At 41.0% G+C, this 11,969-nt stretch overlaps 1 pseudogene; it reads right to left on the reverse strand.

The window, feature by feature from the left end:
* Positions 1-10,429: 10,429 nt before the first annotated feature.
* Positions 10,430-10,986, reverse strand: LOC101086408 (annotated as a pseudogene).
* Between the last annotated feature and the right edge of the window lie 983 nt (positions 10,987-11,969).

The following is an 11,969-nucleotide window of genomic DNA, read 5'->3' on the forward strand; positions in this document are numbered from 1 at the left end:
GACACCACCAGGGGGCACTAGGGCCTCTAGGCACCAGGGGCCAAGGAAGATGAAATCCCTGAAGTGTGGAGGCCCAGGTCCAGCTGCTGAGCCCCTGCAGCAACCCCCTCCAGCAGGACCTTGATGTAGTCGATCAGGGAGACTGTGTTGCTGGCTTATCTAACGTGAAACGAGAGGACTGGGCCAAAGAGCCCTATTTCTGTCCAGCCCTACACTACCTGCCATAAAATTAAATGATCACAATGAGTACATTAATTACCTGACACGAATGCTTTAACATAACAAAATTATTAGCCATTTTAGATTTAGTGTTTGTACAGCACTTTATATTTGCAAGGGCGTTGCAATAACTTACCCTGCTGAGGGTGCATTTCAGGCCCTGAACGACATCCTAAAGGGTTTCTTCTGGCCAGCCAGCTGTCTGGCCTCTACCACAGCTGGTCTCCTGCCTTTCTTGCCTGCACTGACTGCTTCTCTTCTTCTCCAGCTGCCACCTGGCATCTCCTCCTGGCAGCCCCCTCATCTGTTCACTGAATCCCTTTTTTTATAGAGCCATGAGACAGTTTCTTCACTTGTGCTCAGGTTACCTACCTGATCCTGCATCAGAATTAAAGGGCCCAAGGGCAACAGCCCTGGGTAGGGCTGGCCTTGGTGTCCAGCAATTGTCTCTCTTGTCCTGGCTATAGCAGCAAATATGGACACCTGATGGGTTCTGCCCTAGTGGGAACTCTGAGTTTGAGGCCTGATGTTGCTCAGACTCCCCAGAAATTGACTACATGTCCTGTCCTATCATTTGCCAAGTGTTCACTGTACCCACACCAGAGCAAGCGCTAGGCCGTTGGGGGGCATGGCATTGAGGGGACTCACCACTGTACAGATTGAGTTCCAGATTGGATGGGATATTACAGGAAACTTTACTAGTCAAACTTGTTGCAGTTGGCTTGGGTGTGAAATCTGCTTCCCCAGGCAGAGAGATCAAAAGCTCAGTTGATGGATGTCTGTGTACCCAGCTCTCCTTGCTTGCTTTCATCTTCCTTCCAGAAAGAGGAGTAAACATTCAGCTAGTGAGCGCTGCAGGTGTTCCCTTGAGGAGTGGAAAGGAATATCATTGAGAGCAGACAAGACCACCAATGACAGTGTCCACAGGATATGAAGGGTCTCAAGAAGGAACAAAATGAAGGACATTTGCATCAGCAGTTCCAGAATTTCTGGATAGGAAGGTCTTTGGGGAAGCAGCAATTTGATTGGAAGGCTGCTGGAGGACTTAACTTGACGATGAATTTGTGTAGCTTATACAATGCAGGTCAATAATATTTCCTAACATGTTTTTAGTCATACTTTACAAAAGTGGAGAAAACATGAGTTTTCTATGTAAAGTTTATCTTGGTGCATAGTATAGAGGTTAAGTAACTCTGGATCTGTATTGCTTGGGTTCAAACTTTAGCTTCACCAGTAACCATCGAGGTGATCTCAGGCAAGGGCTTTAGCTTCTCTGTGACCTAATTTCCTCATCTATAAAATATGGATAACTATAGTGACTACCTCACAGACTTATGAAGATTGAATGAGTTAATCCATATAAAGTGTTTAACACATAGTAAGTCCTCTTTAAGGGTTTGCTACTGTTACTCATCGGGAAGAGACTCAAGAGGGCATAGGGCTGGCTATGGTGCTCAAACTGGGTGTTTGGAAGTCAATTGCTAAGTCATTCAAAGTGGAGTGGAGGTGAGAAGAGGAACTCAAGATTTAGGCGAGGAGTGCGTATGGTACGTATGGTGTGTACGGTGGGGTGCCGAAGAGACTCCTGGTAAAGTCAAGACAATTCTGTCTCCATAGGGGTCATGGAAGGGGAAGGGCTGGGTTTCAAGTCATTGAAGACCCACAGCTTTTCAGTGTGCACTAAGTAGCGGGGGCTGCCTGGCACCCTCTCTGACAAAACTAGATGTTACACCTACGAGTGGTGGGGGAAATGATGTATTCTCTTGCCCTGCTGAGCAATCTGGGAAACCTGTGGAAGGGAGTACAGAATGGGAGGGAGGAGGGTACAGGCTGAGCCAGGGGAGTGGGAGGAGTGGGGTTGCAGGGGAGTGGGAGGGGTGGGCAGGTGGCTCCAAACCCCTGCCTTGCCCCTGCCTGACTGTCCGGGCCTTGGAGGGAGAGTGTTTCTCATGGATAATCACAGTGACTGGCTAATTAGCTGGTCTCCTCCTGCCCTCCCTGCTGCCTCCAGGCTCTGAGCCTCCTAGAAACTCAAGGGGAATGGAGGGGCAGTGACCATTCCAGGGAATGGGGGACATCCTGTTTCCTGGCCCTGACCCAAAGAGGTAATGGGATAGAGAGGAGCTCAGCAGGTGAGGAAACCTGGCCTCTGGCTGGGTCCTGAAAAGCTCCCCAGTTGGGGGCCTTGTGCACCTCACCTCATATCTCCCTCTAAAGTGAAACAAGGGACTCTGACAAGCTTCCCCTAAGAGCCTGTTTCATCAACAAGCCTATCTGAGATTCTGTCTCTTCTTGTGATTGCAAACAGGAAAGTGAGGGAGCAGACCTGAGTTCTATGGTCTTCTGAGCTCTGGAACCTTAAAGCTGAGATGAACAGGCCAAACCCCTGGTCCTCCCCCATGCTCCAGAGACAGAGTAGGCTCACCCACCACACCAGTGAACAAAAAGACCCACATGTCCATGTTTTTTCCTTGGAAAAGCATTCTCAGGAAGACTCTGGATTAAGAATTAGAGAGCCGGGGCGCCTGGGTGGCTCAGTCGGTTAAGCGGCTGACTTAACCGCTTAACCGCGTCAGGCTCTGTGCTGACAGCTCAGAGCCTGGAGCCTGTTTCAGATTCTGTGTGTCCCTCTCTCTGACCCTCCCTTGTTCATGCTCTGTCTCTCTCTGCCTCAAAATAAATAAACGTTAAAAAAAAATTTTTTTTTAAAGAATTAGAGAGCCATGGGGCGCCTGGGTGGCTCAGTCGGTTAAGCATCCGACTTCAGCTCAGGTCATGAATCTCATGGCTCATGAGTTCGAGCCCCGTGTTGGGCTCTATGCTGTCAGTTCAGAGCCTGGAGCCTGCTTCGGATTCTGTGTTTCCCTGTCTCTCTCTGCGCTTCCCCTGCTCACACTGTGTGTGTGTGTGTGTGTGTGTGTGTGTGTGTGTGTGTGTGTGTCTCAAAAATAAGTAAACATTAAAAAATAAAAAAATAAAAAAAAGAATTAGAGAGCCAGCTAGAAAACTTCTGACCTTGTTAACTTGAGGGGGTCCTCTAGTCTAGAGATCTTCAAAGGTGATTCCTTAGGTCAGGAGGAAAATATCAGAATGTATATGTATTTTTAACATAAGAAAGAAATAAATTGGGTTTTACTGATATTTGGCATACACATTGGGACAGGCACCCTACTTGGTAAGTCACCTGGTCACTTGTCATGAAGGGACATGATGGATCCTGAAGGGGACCTGGGAATTCAACAATATCGGAGGATTGACAGTGGTTCTTATAACATGTTGCGGATAATGTGTATCCAGTTGAGGGATTTACTGGTTATATTAACTAGTTTTAGCTAAACATCTTCATAGAATGGACAGATAGTTTAAAAGATTCCTACAGAGACAACATGACTTTTAAATAATACCCAAAAATGCAAGCACAATCAATTGCTTCTACTCCTAGTGGGAGCTTTTAGACAGATTATCAGATAGAAACAATTGTAAGCTAATCATATCTGACAAGAAGTCAGCAAAAACTTTTTGAAATTATTAAGAAGTGTATTTGAAATATGGATTTACATACATTTTAATTCTGCCCTAAGTATATATTGTACCTTTAGATATTAGCCGATGGTAGTAATTTAGAAATAAGTATACCTATGTTGGAAGAGTGTGTACTTTTTGTTTTTTAAATGTTTATTTATTTTTTGAGAGAGAGAGACAGAGTGTGAGCAGAAGAGGGGCAGAGAAAGAGGGAGACACAGAATTTGAAGCAGGCTCCAGGCTCTGAGCTGTCAGCACAGAGCCGGATGTGGGGCTCAAACTCACAAACGATGAGATCATGACCTGAGCTGAAGTTGGACGCTTAACCGACTGAGCTACCCAGGCACTCCAAGAGTGTGTACTTTTTTACTGATAAGTGTGCATGGTCAAGAAATTTGGAGACCACTATGTTAGCTTCTCTGTGGTTCAAGTTTTGTCAAAAATAATTATTGGGGCACCTGTGTGGCTCAGTCGGTTGGGCGGCTGACTTTGGCTCAGGTCATAATCTCGCAGTTCAGGAGTTTAAGCCCCGCATTGGGCTCTGTGCTGACAGCTCAGAGCCTGGAGCCAGCTTCACATTCTGTGTCTCCCTCTCTCTCTACCTCTCCCCCCTCATGCTCTGTCTCCCTCTGTCTCAAAAATAAATAAACGTCAAAAAAATTAAAACAAAAACAATTAATTGTTTTCCAGAAAAGTGATAAGATAAAATTTCACTTCTCTTAACGTATGATATGCTATTTGGTGTCTGGACTCTCATTTTCTATCTGTGAAACCTTGTACAGGTGTCTTAAAACTCTCTGAACCTTGCTTTGTTTATCTGTAAGTCATTACAGCATTGTTATAGGATTATATAAAAATGTTTATATGTCTGCCACACTGTGGACCCTTGATAAATGGTTGATATTATTACAAAGAAAGGTATTGTTAAGCCAAATTAAGAGGATTCATAAATTAGTAGGATAAACTATTTTTGTGCAACATTTTTAAAGTACCTGAAGGGTTCCAGTACACTTTGGGCTAAGGGCTGAGGATACAGAGGTGGATTTGGTGGAGACTCTGTAGTCTAGAATTCGGAGCTGACATTGTCTAGATCCCTATAACAGCCTCCTGACTGGTGCCCCTGCCTTCTCTGCCTTCATTGTCCCCCACTGTTCCCCCGCTCTAGCTTTCACCTTCACGTGACTGGCAAACCAGTCCTCCCCATCACTTTCATCACTCACTCCCATGTGCAAAGACCTTCAATAACTCCCTTGTAGTACACAATTCTCTGTTGTATACAGTCTTGAATTGTTCAATAATTTTTCTTCAATTCAGACTTCTCTTCCCAGATAAACCTGTTGTAGTTAGGACTTAGAACTTACAAATAAGGAAGATAAGGTTGCCCCTGAGAGAATTTAACTTAATCAGCAGGTGATGAAAGGAACCCAAAGTCTCCTAGGCCCTTGGGAACGGTTACTTGACTACTAATCAGTGGTATTAACACATCTAAGGAAAGAGAGCTTCAGTGTGGTCTGCAGTACAACTCAAAATAGAGGAAAGCCACAGAGATAAACTTGAGCTGAATGCATCCAGCACTGCCCATGGGACAAAGATATTGGAAATAGGAGAACCTGAACGTTTCAATCATGAGTCTTCAAGGCTATTTATTGCCTCTGGCCAGGAGAGATCTTCCTCCATTGTACGTTATACTTCTCTGGTAAAGATACTCAGCATTCTTGTCGTCTTTGATCTCCCGGATGAAATATCCCCCCCCCCCTTTTTTTTTTTTTAATTTTTTTTTTAACATTTATTTATTTTTGAGACAGAGAGAGACATGAACAGGGGAGGGTCAGAGAAAGAGGGAGACACAGAATCTGAAACAGGCTCCAGGCTCTGAGTTGTCAGCACGGAGCCCGACGCGGGGCTCGAACCCACGGACCGCGAGATCATGACCTGAGCCGAAGTCAGACGCTTAACCGACTGAGCCACCCAGGCACCCCAATATTCCCCCTTTTTAATTACTAGGTCTGGAAATACTATCAGGGTGCTGATTTACTAATTCTACTTCTCAGGTATTTACAGAATGAGATGGGGAACCTCTTACAGGGTGTCAAGCATTCTGGTCAATTGAAAAATTATATCTCTATTGTTTATATGAGTCTGACAATCTTAGTTTATGTGAATCTGATAATTAAGTAAAGATCTAAGTGAAAAAGATGAAACTTATGAGGCAGGAGAAATACAGCAGAATATGTTTTTTTTTAAATCATGTGGTTGAAATGCTCCTTTCAAGTAAGACATACCATCTAGAACCTACAAAAGAAAAGATTTAACTAAGTAAAAAACTTAACCTCAATACAAAGAAAAACACTATAAGCAAACTTGAAAGACATGATGGATTAGGATCACATATTTGCAAGTTACATAATAAATAAAGGATTGATATCGACACTATATGAAGAGAACCTAATAATGAGTAAGGAAAAGACAACCCAACAGAAAAATGGGTAAAGGATATGAATTAGGAAAGTTACAGAAAATATGTCTAATAATAATGTCTCACAAACATTTGAAAATGGTTCAAGTTCACTTTTAACTAAGGAAATAAAATTAAAATAACAGTGATATACCCCTTCCATAAGATTGCTATAGTTTTTAAAAGATACATGAGATACATTGAAAAATTGATAGTGTCTTTAATATAACTGATGAGGGTGCGGGGAAAACAGATGTTTCAAATATTAATGGGATATATGTTGGTACAGTTTCTTTTGGAGGATCACTTGGAAGTTTCTATCAAAATCTGACTATTGCTATTATATAGGCAAACCTTAGAGATATTGCAGGTTAGGTGCCAGGCCACCCCAATAAAGCAAATATCACAATAAAGCGAATGTCGCCATAAAGCCAGTCAAATGAATTTTCTGATTTCCCAGTGCATACAAAAGTTACATTTACACTACACTGTAGTCTATTACGTGTGTGATAACATTATGTCTAAAAAAAACCACATACCTTAGTTTAAAAATACTTTATTGCCAAAAAATGGTTACCATCAACTGAACTTTCAGTGAGTCATAATCTTTTTGCTGTTGGAGGGTTTTGCCTTGATGTTGATGGCTAGCTGACTGGTCAGGGTGGTGGTTGTTGAAGGCGGGGCTGGCTGTAGCAATTTCCTAAAATAAGACAACAGTGCCGTGTGTCTCATTGATTGACTCTTCCTTTCACACAAGATTTCTCTGTAGCATGCAATGCTGCTTGATAACATTTTACCCACAGTGAAACTCCTTTCAAAATTGGAGTTAATCCTTCCAAACTTTATCAACTCAGTTTATGTGATATCCTAAATCCTTTGTTGTCATTTCAATAGTCTTAACAGCATCTTCACCAGGAGGAGATTCCATCCCAAGAAACCACTTTCTTTGTTCATCCCTAAGAAGCAACTCCTCATCTGTTCCAGAGTTATCATGAGATTGAAGCAATTCAGCCACATTTGAGGTTCCACTTGTAATTCTACTTCTCTTGCTCTTTCTGCCCCAAGTGCAGTTACTTCCTCCACTAACATCTTGAACCCCTCAAAGCCATCCATGAGGGCTGGAATCAACTTCCTCCAAACTCCTGTTAACCTCTTCTCATGAATCACAAATGTTTTTAATGGCATCTAGAATGGTGAATCCTTTCCAGAAGGTTTTCAATGTACTTTGCCCAGATTGTCAGAGGAATCACTATCTGTGGCATCTATAACCTTACAAAATGTATTTCTCAAATCATAAGACTTGAAAGCTGAAATTACTCCTTGATCCACAGGCTGCAGAATGGATGCTGTGTTAGTAGGCAAGAAAATAACATCCATCTCATGGTATTCGCCATCAGAGCTTTGGGTGACCAGGTGCATTGTCAATGAGCAACAATATTTTGAAAGGAATCTATTTTCCTGAGCAGTAGTTCTCAATAGTGGGCTTCAAATATTCAGTGAACCATGTTGTAAACAGAATGGTCAATGAGCATTGACTTCAGCTTCAAATTGCCAGCTGCATTAACCTCCAACAAGAGAGTCTGCCTGTCCTTTGATGATTTGAAGCCAGGCATTGACTTCTCCTCTCTAGCTATGCAAGTTTTAGATGGCATCTTCTTCCAATATAAGGCTGCTCTGTCTATGTTGAAAATCTGTTGTTTCATGTAGCCACCTTCATTAACGATCTCAGATCTTCTGGGTAACTTGCTGCAGCTTCTACATTGCCACTTGCTGCTTCACCTTGTACCTTTTTGTTATGAAGATGGATCCTTTCCTCAAACCTCATGAACCCCTCTCCACTAGCTTCCGATTTTTCTTCTGTAGCTTCCTTGCCTCTGTCAACCTTCATAGAATTGAACAGACTTGGGGCCTTGCTCTGGATTAGGTTTGGCTTAAGGGAGTGTTGTTGCTGGTTTGATCTTCTATCCAGACCACTCAAACTTTTCCCATATCAGCAAAAAGGCTGTTTTGTTTTCTGCCTGAGCCAACCTGAAGGTGGTGTTTTCACCTTATTCATGTGCTCACTGGAGTAGCACTCTTAATTTCCTTCAAGAACTTTTCCTTTGCATTCTCAACTTGACTATTTGGCTTAAGAAGGCTAACTTTTGGTCTGTCTCAGCTTTTGACATGCCTTCCTCACTATGTTTAATAATTTCGAGCTTTTGATTTAAAGAGAGATGTGCAGCTCTTCCTTTTGATCAAACACTTAGAGGCCAGTGTAGGGTTATTAACTGGCCTAATTTCAATATTGTTGTGTCTCAGGGAACAGCAGGGGCCCAAGGAGAGGGAGAGAGACCAGGGTAACTGCCAATTGGTGGAGAGTTAGAACACATAAAACATTTATGGATTAAGTTTGCCATCTTGTATGGGCACAGTTCATGGTGCCCCAAAGCGATTACAAAGTAACATCAAAGACCACTGATCACAGATCACCATAACAAATATAATAATAATGAAAAAGTTTGAAATATTGCAAGAACTACCAAAATGTGACACTGACACACAAAATGAGCAAATGCTGTTGGAAAAATGGTGCAATAGACTTGCTTGATGCGGGGTTACTACAATTTATTTAAAAAACTATGAAGTGCAGTAAAACGAAGTGCAGTAAAATGAGGTATGCTCATTGTTTTTCTGATGTTGAATGTTGCTTTACTCTTACCCCTGCATTTCCATCCATCTCTTGGTTAGTTTGATTTCACCCCAAGTTGTTTTTTCAAGAAGGGATTGCATGTTATTTACTCCCCAAGTTCTTGTTTGAGAATGTGTGTTGTTGGCTTGTTTACCTAAATGAAAACCTGACCAGGTATTCTATTCTTGGGCTCACTTTATTTCCCTAGAAACTTTGCAGCCACCGAATGCTGCCATGGAGAAGTCTGAGACCAGCCTGATTCTTCCTTCTTGTAAGTGATCTGCTTTTTCTGCCTGTATGACGAAAGAATTCCCTCTTCATCCTGAGAGCTGAAGAACTTAATCAGGATATATCTTTATTTCAACTGTTCCTTCTTGGTTTTTCTTGCAACACAGTATGTCCTTTTAATGTGTAGATTCAGTCCTCCATAGCTCTTCACATCAGGAAAAATTTCTTCTGTTATATATTAAAACACCTTTTCTTTTTAATTTGTTGCATTCTTACACCTGGTTTTATGTTTTCAAAGCATTTTTCACTATTTGAAGGTATCTTGTTTATTAGTTTAATGTCTTTCTAACCCACAAAATGTAAACTCCATGAGAAAAGGAACTTTATCTCTCTGTTGTAATTTCTGTAGCCCCAGTATCATGAACAGGGCCAAAGAAGATCATTGCTGTTTCAATAAATATTTATTTTCGATTTTACAAAGTATTCAGTGAACTTTCTCAGCATAGATCTTTTTGAACCATTTAAGTGATCTCCTTAAAGTAAATTTCTGGAAGTGGGATTACTATATGAAGAGGTAAGCATGTTTAATATTATGTTCCCCATTGCCAAACTATTTCCAGAAAGATTGTTCAAATATATGCTCTACCAAAAGTGCAGGTGAGTGCCCGTTTCACAGAATGTAGTCTATTTTTCCAATCTCTGCCAACCTATAGGTAAAACTTAATAGCTTATTGTTTTATTTCTATTTTCTTTAGGCTATTAGACACTTGCAGACCTTAGACTGTGAATTTTCTATTTATGCAGCTTGACCTGTTTCTAGTGTTGTTAATATTTTCTTGTTGATATAGGAGCTAGTTAGATATTTGTTATTAACTCTTTTTAATTAAGTATTATAAATATTCTCACTATTTGTTATTTGTCTTCTGGTCTTATGTATGGCCTTTCTTGCTATGCAGAATGTTTACATTTGTATGTGGTTACTATTTTTCTTTGTGGCTTCTAACTTTTGGGACATGTTTTGAAAGACTTTCTTCAACTCTAAGATTATACAAATATTTTCCCATGTTTTCTTCAAGTATTTTTATGGTTTCATTGCCCCCATATATTTTGGCTCTAAGGAGTGAGGTTGGGATAAAATTGTATTTTTTCTAAATGGCTGGCCAGTTACTCCAAAATCATTTACTGAATTATTCAACATATATCCACTGATTAGCATTTATCAACTATCATGTGCCAGACCCTAAGTCCTTTACATACATAATCTAGTGTAATCCTTTCATCAAGAGATGACAAAATCAGTTTTACATTGTGTTTGTTTTTATTTTTACTTGCATTTATTTTATGCAGAATTTATTCCCGGGCCATAAGTTTTTGTTTCTTCAGTTTCTTCTGGGATATCTTTTTTTTCTGTGCAGCTTCCTCTTCTGGTTTAGGAACAATCTGCTCTTTTTCAGTAAGGATCATCTCAATGTGGCAGGGAGAACTCACGTATGGATTAATCTGACCATGAGCCCTGTAAGTTCTATGCTGCATTTTGGGGTCTTTGTTCACCTGGATGTGCCTAATGCCTAGAGAATCTACATCTAAACTCTTAAGTTCAGCATTACTCTCTGCATTTTTAGGCATATGCAGTAAAAATTCGGCACTCTTTTTGGGCCACCGACTCTGTGTCCAGCCCCACCGTTTGGCCTGGTCACACCCACACCTACCAACTCCACCCTTGTGGTGACAAAATGGCACACACTGCTTCTACAAAGTTACATTTTCAGATATACATACCCTTGATGGCCTGGGAAATTTCACGTGTATTCTTAAAGTGAACACGAATATCTGAACCTCTTAATTTGCATGATTTTGTCGGGTTTTCTGGGTCAAATGAATAGCAAACCATTTTCAGAGATCACCTCAGGCCACTTACGGGAAGAGAAAATCAGATTTACGTTTAAACAAAACAAAACAAGAACATTGTTTCCAATGTGGAAAATAGACTAGAAGGGGAGAAAAGGAATTCAATGTAACCAGTTATTTAAGTGATCCAGGCAAAAGGCTCCTTTGCAGCTGTATATTCTAGCACTTACAGGTCATGGTACATGGTAGATATTGAGTAAATACTTACTGAACAAAAAATGATAGTGACTTGGACCAAAGAGGTGGCTGTAGAGATGGAGAAAAGTGGATAAATTTTGAGAAATACTTTGGAGATAGAATTAACAAATCGTATTTAAATATGGGGAGATTATTTAAATATGGCGAGATGTAAGAGAGGGAGTCAAAAGTGACTCAGGTTTCTGGAAGGAATAGATTTAATGGGAAAGTGATGAGTTTACTTTTGAACACGCTGAGCTGGAGGTACCTTGGAGATATTCATTTGAAGATGTCAGGTAAGCAGTTAGGTATATCAATCTGGAGCTCAAACAACAAACTGAACTCGGGTATGAATTTGAGGAGCATATGCACACTGATGGTAATTGAACCCAGGGGAAGAGTTACGATTACTTAAGGAAAGGGTATTGAATGAAAAGAGAAAATCCCCTAGGACAGATCCCTGAAACACTCTGATATTTAAAGGTTTAGTAATAGAAGAGGGAGGAGCCAGTAAAAATGTCTGTGAAGGACTGCCAGACAAATAAGAGAAACTGGGAGAGTGATGTCTTTGAAGACAAGGAAAGAGTGTATTCAAGGAGAGAGTTGAGGGTAATTCTAAGAGCGAGTGAAATGATGGACCATGAACGCTAAGCTATATAAACAGAGAAGTAAAGACAGGAAGGGGGTAATAGAAAGGAAGTGAAGTGATCAATAATCTTTTCAAACAAAGGGAAGGACAGTTGCAGTCAGGCTGGTTTAATTGAGTTGGAAAGATAGGTGATTGTGGTC

The sequence above is a fragment of the Felis catus genome, chromosome C1 (assembly GCF_018350175.1).
Source record: "Felis catus isolate Fca126 chromosome C1, F.catus_Fca126_mat1.0, whole genome shotgun sequence".
Lineage (NCBI taxonomy): Eukaryota > Metazoa > Chordata > Mammalia > Carnivora > Felidae > Felis > Felis catus.